Raw genomic sequence first — 14,872 nt, 5'->3', positions numbered from 1 at the left:
TGCTCAGACTCCTTAGTCTAATACTTACCAGGGCTTTGGCACAAAAATCATCCGACTCAGACTCCTCAGTTTATGAAACCTCCGACTCCAACTACCCAAAATTGCTCCGACTCTGACTCCACAGCCCTGCTGGTAAGTATGAGACTAAGGAGACGGAGTCGAAGAGTCGGAGCAATTTTGAGTACCTGGAGTCGGAGTCAGAGGTTTCATAAACTGAGGAGTCGGAGTCAAATGATTTTTGTACCAACTCCACTATTCTGTTACAAACACATTCATACAAAATATCCTATGAGTCCATTAAATAACCTCCATTGAGCCCTGCACACACCAAAATATACTGCTTACTTCTAATCAATGACAGGAACAGCCATAACAGTTTTATAGCTCATACTGGACCACATACTCCTCCAGGTGATATACACCGCCCATGCACCCAGGTTCCTTGTCTCTGCATACATGTTACAGATTACCGGTATATGCCTCTCCCAGTTCCTGTGAGGCAGGCCTTGAAACTATTGCCTAGGAAAATTCACCAGATGATGAAACACAAATATATTTTTAGTGCGTTCTTGCTTTTCTCTCGCTACCCAAAAACCCTTTTTACTACCCACTCTGTAGTATAACATGACACTTCAACCTCCACGTTTATTTCTCTACAGCACTTCAACCACCATAGCCTGTCACCCAAAACTCTTCAGTCCAATGTTCAATCCTCATGCTCCTAAAAATGATTTACCGGTATTTATTTTTTTAGATAACCAACAGTTTTATTTTATATTTAAATCTACTTTTTAAGTTTCTACTGATTCATCATCCTTGCTCAATGATATGTTCACTGAGGTATGCCAGAGCTAAAATCTATGCACTATTGACCCTTTTTATCTCTTTCCTGCTCCCAGAAGCTTTTTTTGCTAGGAAAGCGTATTGTGGTTGTAATTCCTTATCAATGAGGGTTACATTATAGTCCAACCAGGTTCCACCCTGGACAGAAATTGTCCCTTGCATATATGATTTTTAACTCTTTCAGACAGAGAAATTAAAAAAAGGAACACAACAGTTATTTGTGTGCTTGGCACTGTACATATACCCTCTTTCCCTGAAATTAAGACATCCCTAGAAAGTAAGCCCTAGCAAGAATTTCGAGCAGGCTTAAAATATAAGCCCTACCCCGAAAGTAAGCCCTAGCTGCAGTAAGGGAAAAAAGTATGGCAACTGGTGTTATTACTGGAGCCCAGAAACACAAGTTGTCATACTTCTTCACCATAGGCTGAAGCTCGGGGGACACAGCGGCATGGAGCTAGGGGAAAGAGGATGCAGGGAGATATCAGAGGACACGGGGGAAAGTGGAAGACACAACAGACACAGGAGGACAGGGGATGGAAGAGAACACTAAAGGCACGAGGGGAACACAGGGACACACCAGAGGTGGATCCAGCAGAGAAAGAGTCGGCATAATAGGGAAGGCAGGAGGACACACAGCACAGAAACTAGTGTGTTAATAGAAATATAAGACATCCTCTGAAAATAAGTCTTAGCACATCTTTTGGTGCAAAAATTAATATAAGACACTCTCGTATTGTCGGGGAAACACCGTACATATGTCTGTCTCATCATGTCAAATGTCACCGCATGTATACTTAAAGCTAGCACACGCTTACCTCCAGCATTTCTTGAACCCCTGTCCTCTATAGCTCCACAAACTCTCTTACTGTCCCTGTACCCCAAGTGGATGTGACTGAACACATAAATACTGAATGCAACGCACTGTAATACATCTGTTTGCAACGTTGTCCATCAATTTGTTTACTCATTAAATTCTTCAAACAAAAAAAGGAGATGATTCAACCATGAAACGTGACTACAATACAGATGTTGGATAAACTTACATGCTGAAGTTCATCCTGTATGTTTGCAGTGTTCTCTGGCTTGTAAGCTAGAATGGCTGGAGACGGATGCCAGGGATCTAGCTGCATGGGGGCGAAGGAAACGGGGGGGGGGGGGGGGGGAGGCACTGGCAGAGCTACAGCAAACCTAGCTATTAATAATGCAGAAGAGCCCAGACCAGACTAAAGCTGGACCCCAGAACCAGAAGTTGGACCTGAGATCAAGCATCTGGCATTAACAGATATGCACTTTATCCCAAAAAATATACTATGATTCAGAATTATTCTGTAGACCAGCCTTTTTTTTCCCTGCTAATGTTTAAAAAAGTCTTATATGTGCTTACAACTCTCTTCAGTTTGGATCCTCTGATATCCTTTAAAATGAACATCGGTACTGCATACATAGAATAGTTTTACTTTTACACCAGTTAAACCCTGGAATCCTCTGTTAGATGGATGACACAAGCAATAGGCCAAATATATCTAGAACCAGTGACTGGTATGACAATGAAAGGAACAACGAAAACGGCTGGAATAGCATTTGAACTGCCAAACACCACTTTAAGTTTTAGGTTTATTGGATTTAAGTTTTGTATACATATTAGATGATCTTGGTCACGGCAGCTGGTCAGGGCCACCTCAGCTGATAATCTAGTGTGTGTACAGTGACCCTCGATACCCCTAGATGCATCGGCGAATGATTAGCCTGGCAGATTATCATGGATGCCCGCAGGCCAAGGGCACTGCTCTCCAGTTCACCTTACCCACTCTGTCATGTGCAGCTTCAATGACCCCTCCTCCTCCCTCCACAGCAACAGAACGGTTTGCTAGACTGCCCTTGGAACCAAACTGTCACTTGAGGGGTTGAGTCCTGAGTGATTCCTAGTGCTCGTATGTGTGTACAAGACTGATGATTTGGAGTCATTTGGAGACATTTCACCAAAGTAAGAAATTCAGCAGAATAGTAAAGAATTTGTTTGTATGTCACCTTAGTTAATTAAAGAGTTGGAGTCGGAGCAAATTTTGGGTACTTGGAGTCGGGATTAATGGCTTCATAAGCTGAGGAGTTGGAATCAGAGTATTTTTGTATCCACTCCATAGCCCTGCAAGGGGTGTTGGGTCGGAGCAATTTTGGGTACCTGGAGTTGGTAGTTTCATAAATTGAGGAGTCGGATGATTTTTGTACCGACTCCAGCCCTGGCTATTTACACACTTTACATAAGAATACTTGGACATCTGAAACACAGTGTACAGGAAAACATCTACAACTACATACACATGCTAGAGCAATAATTTCGGGTGAAATCGGGTGAAAATCTAGCATGAGTTCAGGTGTCTAACCTACATCGCTGGCCTCCACTCCAGGGACCCACCATGATAAATATTATAGTTGCCATAACAGGGCCCTTCCTGCTGGTCCTACCCCCTCCATAAAATGCAAAAGGCTGATCGAAGCAATGGGTCTGTATCACAACTGTTATTAAACTGTCACCAGGCAACCGTAACCTAGCATGTGGGTGCATGGCATTACCTCCCCGAATGCTTTCAAATGCTGTGTTTGAGATAGTTGCTCTCTCACAGTTGTCTCTCTGACCACGTTTTTTCCCACTGCGCTTCAGTAAATACAGACAGGTCAGAGACACACCCAGTCTACTGACTGGACTACGAGTAGCAGTGAGGCCAACACTATGGCTTCTATCCCTGTAAAGAAAGCTTCTAGCGTGGCACATGCAATGCAGGAAAGCATGATTGGCTCACAAGGCTGGTCCCTCCGTCTCCAGTGTGAGCGCTGCTGACTTGGGGATTACAGGAGTCTAATAAAAAAAAAAAACTTGTATAATTATACCAGCTGTACCTAAAAATGTACTTAATGTTTATTTAATGAATACATAGGTGGATTTAATAGGGTTTAGTTATAGTATATCTCAGGTATTTTTAGAAATTGTTTGTTATTATATGCTTAAAACGTAATACACGTATTGCTGTAGATGTGTCCTCCCTTCTCCTGGCTGACCCGCAAAATGCACTAAGTGTTATTTCTTGTTCAGAAAAAAAGAGGCTTTTGCAGCTAAAAATCCTGTAGTGTGATTGAAAGCAGCACATGAGCAGGAGTTAGCAGCAAGCTCTGCAGGAAGAGTTTCTGGACTCAGCACCTCATTATTCAGACAGTGGGGACGGTGGGGTACAGACAGAGAAAAATGCGGTCTGCATCTGTGAAAGCCTGTGCTGAAGTAAATGGCCTGATAAGAAAAACATGCTCAACCCTGGAGTGTCCACACCAGGCATGGCAGCCATTTATGCCAGGAGCTATAACAGCTGAAGCATTACAGTACATCTGATGGTCACCTCTTGAGCTAGCCAAATGTAACAGCCACAATGGAAGTGGAACGATAAATTATGGTTGCGCCATCAGCCATTGGGGAGGGGGGGGGGGGGGGGGGCTGGAATATATGTAGCCCCTCTATAGCTAGATAAGCCAATTTTGGAGCAATGTCAACCTTCCAAAGTTAAAAGCCACCAAATCGTGGTGATACGTTGCTTCTATATATAGCAACATCATTTTTCTAACACACTGCAGCTTGTGCTCTGAAGGTTCTACATCTATAAAATTGATGCATGTGTGTTGGGGACTGTATCTTTGGAAAATGGCAAGTTCTAAATCACACGAAGATGTTTACACAAGTAATGGGAAATGGCTGTCAGGGAACATAACTGCTCAGCAGGGACCTTGTCCAGGGAAAACATATTTAGGGCCTCCTACCCAGACATCAATATTTATTTTTTTTAATATCACGAAACTTCAGCAAATGTGCTAAAATTAGATTTTAAAAATACTGTTGCTACTATGTCATTTGTACTGACTTCTTTGGAACAAAATGAAGCCAGATCTATTTATGCATAATAGTAGTGAAGTAGAATCTCGTTATAGTAAACTCTGATATAGTAAACCTCTGGCTATAGTAAACTCACTCCTCAGGTCCCAGCAAAAACATCTGTATGAACAGACAATGTATGACCAATTCTGATATATTAAACTACTTTTCCAGGTCCCTTGGAGTTTACTATAAAGGGATCCTACTGTACTCACAATTTTTATCTCCATTTAGTGTGACTGTGGAACATAAGTGCATTTGCAGCCATATTAACTGTACATCACCAGATGTGTACAGACTTGCTGCTAGGGGTTCACACTTATAGTATCAGGGAAGCTGCTTTTGGAGAAAGGCTGATTGGGCTGCTAAGGGGTACACATGTAACAGGGCAGCTGCTGCTGGAGGAGAGCTTAGTGGAGCTGCTGACTGAGGGGTACACATGTCACAGTATTACTGCTGCTGTAGGAGAGCTTAGTGGAGCTGCTGAGGGGTACAATATGTAACAAACAGTATTACTGCTTAGTGAAGCTGCTGAGGGGTACATGTGTAACAGGGCAGCTGCTGCTGGAGTAGAGCTTAGTGAAGCTGCTGAGGGGTACACATGTAACAGGGCAGCTTCTGCTGGAGGAGAGCTTAGTGGAGCTGCTGAGGATTACATGTGTAACAGGGCAGCTGCTGCTGGAGTAGAGCTTAGTGAAGCTGCTGAGGGGTACACCTGTAACAGGGCAGCTTCTGCTGGAGGAGAGCTTAGTGGAGCTGCTGAGGGGTACACATGTAACAGGGCAGCTGCTGCTGGAGGAGAGCTTAGTGGAGCTGCTGAGGGGTACACATGTAACAGGGCAGCTGCTGCTGGAAGAGAGCTTAGTCGAGCTGCTGAGGGGTACACACTTAACAGGGCAGCTGCTGCTGGAGGAGAGCTTAGTGGAGCTGCTGAGGGGTACACATGTAACAGGGCAGCTTCTGCTGGAGGAGAGCTTAGTGAAGCTGCTGAGGGGTACACATGTAACAGGGCAGCTGCTGCTGGAGGAGAGCTTAGTGAAGCTGCTGAGGGGTACACACTTAACAGGGCAGCTGCTGCTGGAGGAGAGCTTAGTGGAGCTGCTGAGGGATACACATGTAACAGGGCAGCTGCTGCTGGAGGAGAGCTTAGTGGAGCTGCTGAGGGGTACACATGTAACAGGGCAGCTGCTGCTGGAGGAGAGCTTAGTGGAGCTGCTGAGGGATACACATGTAACAGGGCAGATGCTGCTTGGTGAGAGCTTAGTGGAGCTGCTGAGGTGTACCCATGTTACAGGGCAGCTGCTGCTGGAGGAGAGCTTAGTGAAGCTGCTGAGGGGTACACATGTAACAGAGCAGCTGCTGCTGGAGGAGAGCTTAGTGGCGCTTCTGAGGGGTACACATGTAACAGGGCAGCTGCTGCTGGAGGAGAGCTTAGTGGAACTGCTGAGAGGTACACGTGTAACAGGGCAGCTGCTGCTGGAGGAGAGCTTAGTGGAACTGCTGAGAGTTACACATGTAACAGGGCAGCTGCTGCTGGAGGAGAGTTTAGTCGAGCTGCTGAGGGATACACATGTAACAGGGCAGCTGCTGCTGGAGGAGAGCTTAGTGGAACTGCTGAGGGGTACACATGTAACAGGGCAGCTGCTGCTGGAGGAGAGCTTAGTGGAGCTGCTGAGGGGTACACATGTAACAGGGCAGCTGCTGCTGGAGGAGAGCTTAGTGGAACTGCTGAGGGGTACACATGTAACAGGGCAGCTGCTGCTGGAGGAGAGCTTAGTGGAGCTGTTGAGGGGTACACATGTAACAGGGCAGCTTCTGCTGGAGGAGAGCTTAGTGAAGCTGCTGAGGGGTACACATGTAACAGAGCAGCTGCTGCTGGAGGAGAGCTTAGTGGAACTGCTGAGGGGTACACACGTAACAGGGAAGCTGCTGCTGGAGGAGAGCTTAGTGGAGCTGTTGAGGGATACACATGTAACAGGGCAGCTGCTGCTGGAGGAGAGTTTAGTCGAGCTGTTGAGGGGTACACATGCAACAGGGCAGCTGCTGCTGGAGGAGAGCTTAGTGGAACTGCTGAGGGGTACACATGTAACAGGGCAGCTGCTGCTGGAGGAGAGCTTAGTGGAGCTGCTGAGGGGTACACATGTAACAGGGCAGCTGCTGCTGGAGGAGAGCTTAGTGGAGCTGCTGAGGGGTACACATGTAACAGGGCAGCTGCTGCTGGAGGAGAGCTTAGTTGAACTGCTGAGAGGTACACGTGTAACAGGGCAGCTGCTGCTGGAGGAGAGCTTAGTCGAGCTGCTGAGGGGTACACATGTAACAGGGCAGCTGCTGCTGGAGGAGAGCTTAGTGGAACTGCTGAGAGGTACACGTGTAACAGGGCAGCTGCTGCTGGAGGAGAGTTTAGTCGAGCTGCTGAGGGGTACACATGTAACAGGGCAGCTGCTGCTGGAGGAGAGCTTAGTGGAACTGCTGAGAGGTACACATGTAACAGGGCAGCTGCTGCTGGAGGAGAGCTTAGTCGAGCTGCTGAGGGGTACACATGTAACAGGGCAGCTGCTGCTGGAGGAGAGCTTAGTGGAACTGCTGAGAGGTACACATGTAACAGGGCAGCTGCTGCTGAAGGAGAGTTTAGTCGAGCTGCTGAGGGGTACACATGTAACAGGGCAGCTGCTGCTGGAGGAGAGCTTAGTGGAACTGCTGAGAGGTACACGTGTAACAGCACCACTTAAAACTCAGCTCAGCTTTCTTTCTATAGAGCTTCCAGCCTTTCAAATTAAATTATAAGCACATGAAAAAAATATATTCTAAAGTTAGTTACAATGACTGGTACAATTAATTAGGTGTTAATTTAGCTGAAGTGAGAGGCTGCCATATGTATTTCCTTTTAAGCAATACCAGTTACCTGGCTGTCCTGTTGATCCTCTGCCCCTAATACTTTTAGCCATAGACTCTGAACAAGCATGCAGCAGATCAGGTATTTAATACAATATTGTCAGATCTGCCATATGTATTTCCTTTTAAGTGATACCAGTTACCTGGCTGTCCTGCTGAAAGCACCCTGTAGTTGTCACCGAAGGCATTGTACAAACCATGGGCGCACCAATGGCAGAAGGCCCAGGCCTCAATATGCAGCACACAATCACCTGTGAAAGGGATTCTACTGTTTTATCAGCAGTCTCCAGCATGCCCATACATTCGTTTTTATAGAACAGTCACCTGTTAAACCAGTCTGTGTTTATCTGTTGATTGGCTGAGCAGCAGAGAAGTGTGAAACAATAATCCTTTTAACATGAACTATTCTTAACGTTAGTTCATTAGTTGAATATAGACAGGGCTTGTATCTACTCATGTGGAGCAGAGGGTGTTAGCAGTGATGTAGCGACAGTGCGACACATCTTCTCTCTCATCATAATAATAATGTATCAATGACTGTTTCTTATTTCTGACTTCAGACAGAGCAAGCATGTTCAGAGGTTACAAATCCAATCACATCTGCCCCTACATTACGGGAGTGGGCTATCTGATGCCTCAAGAAGACCTATACATTACAGTACACCTTGATACAGAACAACAAAGAATCATAGAAAACAAAATACACGAAACAACAGCTTTACAATAGTTCAGGCTCTGCACGTGGATAACCACATATAATTTATCAGGAGAAGCTTTGGCCTGCCTTGTACAAACAAAAAACTAAAGGTGACAACTAATGATCCAATTTCCCGATCAACTGTATGATTGATCAGATGACAGTGGAGATGAACAATTGTTCTGTTAATTTGCCAGAAACAGGTGAACTTACAGGCAGCACTAGGGAGCTGTGGCTTCTTTGGCTACAACAGTTAGCCCCACCCCTCTGTGATGTCACACACATCATTGCCAGAAACAGGTGAACTTACAGGCAGCACTAGGGAGCGGTGGCTTCTTTGGCTACAACAGTTAGCCCCACCCCTCTGTGATGTCACACACATCATTGCCAGAAACAGGTGAACTTACAGGCAGCACTAGGGAGCGGTGGCTTCTTTGGCTACAACAGGTAGCCCCACTCCTCTGTGATGTCACACACATCATTGCCAGAAACAGGCCAACTTACAGGCAGCACTAGGGAGCTGTGGCTTCTTTGGCTACAACAGTTAGCCCCACCCCTCTGTGATGTCACACACATCATTGCCAGAAACAGGTGAACTTACAGGCAGCACTAGGGAGCGGTGGCTTCTTTGGCTACAACAGGTAGCCCCACTCCTCTGTGATGTCACACACATCATTGCCAGAAACAGGCCAACTTACAGGCAGCACTAGGGAGCTGTGGCTTCTTTGGCTACAACAGTTAGCCCCACCCCTCTGTGATGTCACACACATCATTGCCAAAAACAGATGAACTTACAGATGCCAGGAAGTCCTGGAGGGAAGTCAGGGAGCTGCCACCAATGACAACTTGCAACCTTAACTTTAAGATTTTGAGTCACAGTTTGCAGTATAATTTTAGACACACTGCAGCCATTTTCTTTCACTTAAGTTAGGGCTAAGTCCCATTCAGGAGACACTGCTACAGCGACGTGTTTCCAGCAGCTGTGACATGTAGCCAGCAACAAACATGCCAGAGGGACAGTATTTGCTAAAATGATAATAAAAAGTGTTATAGCCACACGTCCCTGCAACAGGAGAGACCTCATATGACATCCTGCTTTACACCTTGTTACACAGATGTCTCCTCTGCTCTGGTATGTCACCGTAATATGTCTCTGGAGTCTGTGACACGTGGCTAGGAAGAGACTCCCTTTAGGAAATAGTGTTGCTTCACAAAAATATGCCAAACTTCAGATGTTCAGCAACTGGAGATGAAATTGCTACAAAAACGATGCAAAATAAGTTAACTTAATTTCCCTGCGACATTGTGCAGCCTCTGAAGACATATTATGGAACATGTCACATTAGTTGTGTCACCCGTGTGACACGACCCTTTCCCAGATGATGTCATGGTGCTATAATGTGAGAAACATAAGAGAAATGCAATCAGGTGTGTCAGACAACAATCATTGGCTGGAAAATCAGGAAAAGCCACTTGGAATCTCTGGAAAATATACAGTAAGCAGTCCAATAATAACAGCTCTTTGTTATTGACAAGTAGACACAACATTCAATCACTGGCAACTGCATAAAAACACTGTCATCCCTCATAAGATTGTCATCCTGTATGCTGGAAAATAACACAGGCAGGAAAAGTAATCAGGCTACCGAACAGGGCCAGTTTTCCCATTAGGCACATGCCCAGTGGTACCATTGCTGGAGGGGTACCGGTTGTTGTGCGACATTCTATAATTCACACATGTGGATCTTTATACTTGTTCATTGGTGTGCTACTACATTTTAATAAAGAAAGGATCACAAATATGAGCTAGTGTCTAGTTTGGCTGCTGTGTAATGGGGCATGTCTTGTTTGTGGCATGCACTTACAGGTGGGATTAAGTTGCAAGACTTTTTTTGGGGGGGTCTATAGGTTTCTGATAAGTAAACACAGCCCAGACTCCAACTTAAGGGGCCCATACACTCAGCCGATTTTCTGGCCGACCGATCGATCCCAATCGATCGATCGATCGTTTGCAAATCGGTTGGCCAATCGACCAATCGATGGCCGATTTCGATCGATTTCGATGGATTTCCATCGAACTGGCAGGGTGGAAAATTCAGGTCGATCTGATGAGATTGCTTATCAGTTTGCATTGGCCTTAATGGAAATCTGATGGCAAAAAAAAATGCCATCAGATCAAATTTCAATAGATTTCAAACTGAAATCTATTGGAATTCTATCCTGGTAAAAAATGGTCCAAAAAACGCATCAGATAGATCATCAGATGCATTTCTTATCTATCTGCTGCCAATCTGACGAGTGTATGGGCACCTTTACACCAGTGGCAATTTATTTTCAAAAAGGTTTTTCCCCCTAACTCATAATCTGCTTTGAAAGCTCAATGAAATCACTTTTCTGTCCTTTATAAGGTAATGTGTCCTCCTCCCAAGCCTAAATGATCTGCAATAATACATTTCTATAGCTCTTGCGGTTCTCCTCCCAGGCACAGTCTATTGTTCCTCCAGGTGACTCTGTATTTGTTGGATCTGTCAGTTAAGCTATGTGTTCCTCTAATTATTCCTCCAACTAATTTACAAGCTTTAGTCAGATAAGTGTCTAAAGAGAAAATAAACTGTCTACAGAGGTCTTGTAGCTGATAACTTTTGAAGGACAAAAACAGTTAAAAGGTATGAATTACAAACGTTAGACCCGCAGGAGTTGTTTCAGCTAGAATCGCCGGCGATTCCAAAAGCGTTGGGCTAATTAAGGTCAATGGAGGGGATTCCAAAGGAGTGATTGCAATTTCTCCAAATCTCAATTGCAGATCCAGTGGTATTTTTGGGGTGGCTGCGCTTCAATATGAAATACAGGATCAATGCAAAATTGTTTTTCAATCACTCAAAATCAAAAAAAAAGGAAATCAATAGCATAAAATTCAAAAGTGCTTACAAATCACCAGAAATTGCTCTGGAACACATTGCTAAAATCACTACAAAAACCACTTAGCAATTGCATTTCACAATTTATAGTGGGCCCAGCCTGGAGTCAAATGCCACATCATTCGAATTCTGCTTTATGTATTCAGGCATCTGTCCTAACACACCAGACAACAGCAGAGAGTTAAAGTGTAATGGTGCCCATACATGGTACAAATGTTTTCCTCCAATCTTACCATTTCTATGTAATATAAGAGAAATGCCTAAATTATCCTTTCAGTATATTCACTTAATTTGCACTTATACTATATAGAAATGGTAAGATTGGATGAAAAAAATTGTACCATGTATGGGCACCATAACCATTATCCCCAACTAACAAACAACAAAAGAATGATAGTGTATTCAATATCTAACAATGATACAAATGACAAAATATTATTATTATTTAGTATTTATATAGCACCGACATCTTCCGCAGCGCTGTACAGAGTATATATAATCTTGTCACTAACTGTCCCTCGGGGGAGCTCACAATCTAGTCTCTACCATAGTCATATGTCTATGAATGTATTGTGTAGTGTATGTATTGTAGTCTAGGGCCAATTTAGGGGGAAGCCAATTAACTTATCTGTATGTTTTTGGGATGTGGGAGGAGCCCGGAGTGCCCGGAGGAAACCCACGCAGACACGAGGAGAACATACAAACTCCTTGCAGATGTTGACCTGGCTGGGATTCGAACCGGGGACCCAGCGATGCAAGGTGAGAGCGCTAACCACTATACCACCGTGCTGCCTAAATATGAAAGTTTACCCAACACAAACACAGAAAGTAACAGTGTATCCATTATCCAACTCTAGCACAAACAGAGAAAAGTGACACTGTACCAAATATCCATCACCATCCCAAACAGAGAAAAGTGACACTGTACCAAATATCCATCACCATCCCAAACAGAGAAAAGTGACACTGTACCAAATATCCATCACCATCCCAAACAGAGAAAAGTGACACTGTACCAAATATCATCACCATCCCAAACAGAGAAAAGTGACAGTGGTGCAAAATCCAAAGCCAAGACAAACAGAGAAGTGAGTTTAGCCAATATCCATCAGAGAACTGTGACAGTGGAGCAAATATCCATCACCAACCCAAACAAAGAAAAAGTGAGAGTGTAACCAATATCCAACAATAACTATAGCAGCAAAAAGTGACAGCACAGCCGATATGCATCACCGACCCACATAGATAAAAATGACAGCAGAGACAATATTTATCACCAACCCAAACAGAGAAAACTGACAACAGAGCCAATATTCATCACTAACCCAAACAGAGAAAGTGACAGTGTATGTAACCAATATCCAGCTTACTAACTCAGGCAGCAAAAAGTGACAGCACAACCAATATTCATCACTAGCCCACACAGATACAAATGACAGTGGAACAAATCTACAACAACTGCCAAAAAAGCAATATCCAACACCAACCCAAGCCATTCAGAGGAAAGTGATGGTGTATCTTACAGCAGCCCCGTGCAACCAATATCAATCACCATTCCCAACAAGGGAAAGTGACAGCCTAGCCAATATCTACCCAATTTTGAAAATAAATAACTTACATTACATTCACATTCATTTATTCAGCCGCCCACTCATTCCAGCATGAAATGGGTTCTCACACACGCACTGTTAATTATTACCACTTAAGAATACATCTTGTTACATATTACAGGGACAGCAATAATAATAAATAATGAAGAATTTGTACAATAGGGCCTCCCAGGCTTATTTTTGTGATAAGGAACCTCTGAGGTAAAACTCCAGTGTGTGCTTTTGCTGTTGGGGGTTTACTACCAGACATCCCCTTCTCCATTCAGAAAAGCTATGAGTGATTTGGCTAAAGGGCCTGCATTCCACCACATGATAAATTGTCTAGCATTTTTTTTCAAACATGTGATTTGAGATGAATTCTCCGCACATTTTAATTCAAATGATAGAATCTCTAAACAGAACTGACCACTATAACCAACAGGCAAACTCATCTGCTCAGCTAAAAACGCTTTGATGACAGCCCTGTGTAACTGTCATGAAATTTGCTGTGTATGTTCTGCAAACTGTATTTATTTCAAAATACTCCTATGCAGAAGCTGTTTAGAGAGGACCATCAATGTAAATTAAACATTCAATTGATCTTCTTCTAATATAAAGTTATAACTACCTGCAGGGTCTTTTTCTTCCAAATCCCTCCCACAGCCCCGTGTCCACCGGCTACAGAAAGCGCCAAGGAACTTTTCTGCAAGGGGCGGGGCTACGCAGCGGAAGGCGGCAGACATGGGGCTTCAGGGGAGATTCGGAAGAAAAAGACACAGCAGGCAGTTATGACTTTTTATGAGATGATTGATTGAATGTATAATTTACACTAAGGGCCCTTTTACACCTAAGCGGGAATCGTGCGATTCCCGCTAAAGCGCTAGCGTTTTTCAAAAACGCTAGTGCTTTATTAGTCTATGGCAGTGTTCACATTTGAGCAATTAGCGATAATCGCGGGTGTTACGCAATTATCGCTAATCGCAAACGTGTTGCATGTAGCATTTTTCTGGCGATTCAGGAGCGATTGCCATTAGCATATATAGAAAAGCTAATCGCGATCGCTCCAAAAACGTGAATTTGTACAGTGATTTTTCTGCGTTAAATCGGGGAAATAACCACCTAAAGAAAACACTACCGCAAATCGCTAGTGGTTAGCGATTTTAGGTGTGAATGGACCCTAAAGGTGCTCTATACATTATGGGCAACTTGAGGGCCCTTTTCCACTGCTAATCGCAAATGCATGCAATGCAATTGCGTTTTTGAAAGAATTTCCGCTTGCGATTCAGGAATTTAGAAAGGCTAGTACAATCGGAATCGTGATCAGAAGTGCGCAAAGATGCGTTTGCATTTCTACAAAAATAAAATTGTAATAATGGAATATGTTATTCGCGATTTCAATTTTAGAATGAATACGTTTGCAATATGCAAATTGCATGCGTTTTGTAATGCCGATTGAATCGCTTCTAGTAAAAAGGAGCTGACATGGCAAATCGCAATGCAATTTCAATGCGATTTTGTTGCAATTTTACAATGATACAATTTTGCTGCAATATTCACTGGATGATAAACACAAGGATAAAAAGGTATAAAAATGCAGCATGCAGGATTTTTGCCATCAGGCAAAATTGCATCGCACTAATATAAAAAATGGTGCCTGTGATTTCACTATTTTGCAGATGTTGCATTTTTCTATTTGCATACGAAATTGCATGTAAAATAAAACAACCCTAATAAACGTATCGACTTTTCTGGCCAATCTAAACACTTTGATCAATTTTGTCAGCATGGAATCTATTGTCATCAATATGCCAGGTCAATGGAGTTTCAGTTGATTTTGGGGCGAGAAATAGATCGAAAGACCGATCAGGCATGATGTAAAAGCTTCAAGCAGACCAGAATGACAGATGATAATTGGCCACAAAGCGTTGATCTAGCAATACAAAACTAACTATTCAGCCAATTCGATTTCTGTCGCAATCTAATAGAGATCAGGCGAACAAGGTGGTAGCACTGATCACTA

The 14,872-nt window shown here is 43.7% G+C and overlaps 1 protein-coding gene across 3 annotated transcripts in view; it reads right to left on the bottom strand.

The window, feature by feature from the left end:
* SEPTIN5 (septin 5) overlaps window positions 1-14,872 on the bottom strand; it is an 80,094-nt gene that overhangs the window by 64,210 nt on the left and 1,012 nt on the right. The gene's annotated exons all lie outside the window — the stretch shown is intronic.

This window comes from Hyperolius riggenbachi, chromosome 1 (assembly GCF_040937935.1).
Source record: "Hyperolius riggenbachi isolate aHypRig1 chromosome 1, aHypRig1.pri, whole genome shotgun sequence".
NCBI classification, from domain to species: domain Eukaryota; kingdom Metazoa; phylum Chordata; class Amphibia; order Anura; family Hyperoliidae; genus Hyperolius; species Hyperolius riggenbachi.
This window is presented reverse-complemented; position numbering and strand designations above follow the sequence as displayed.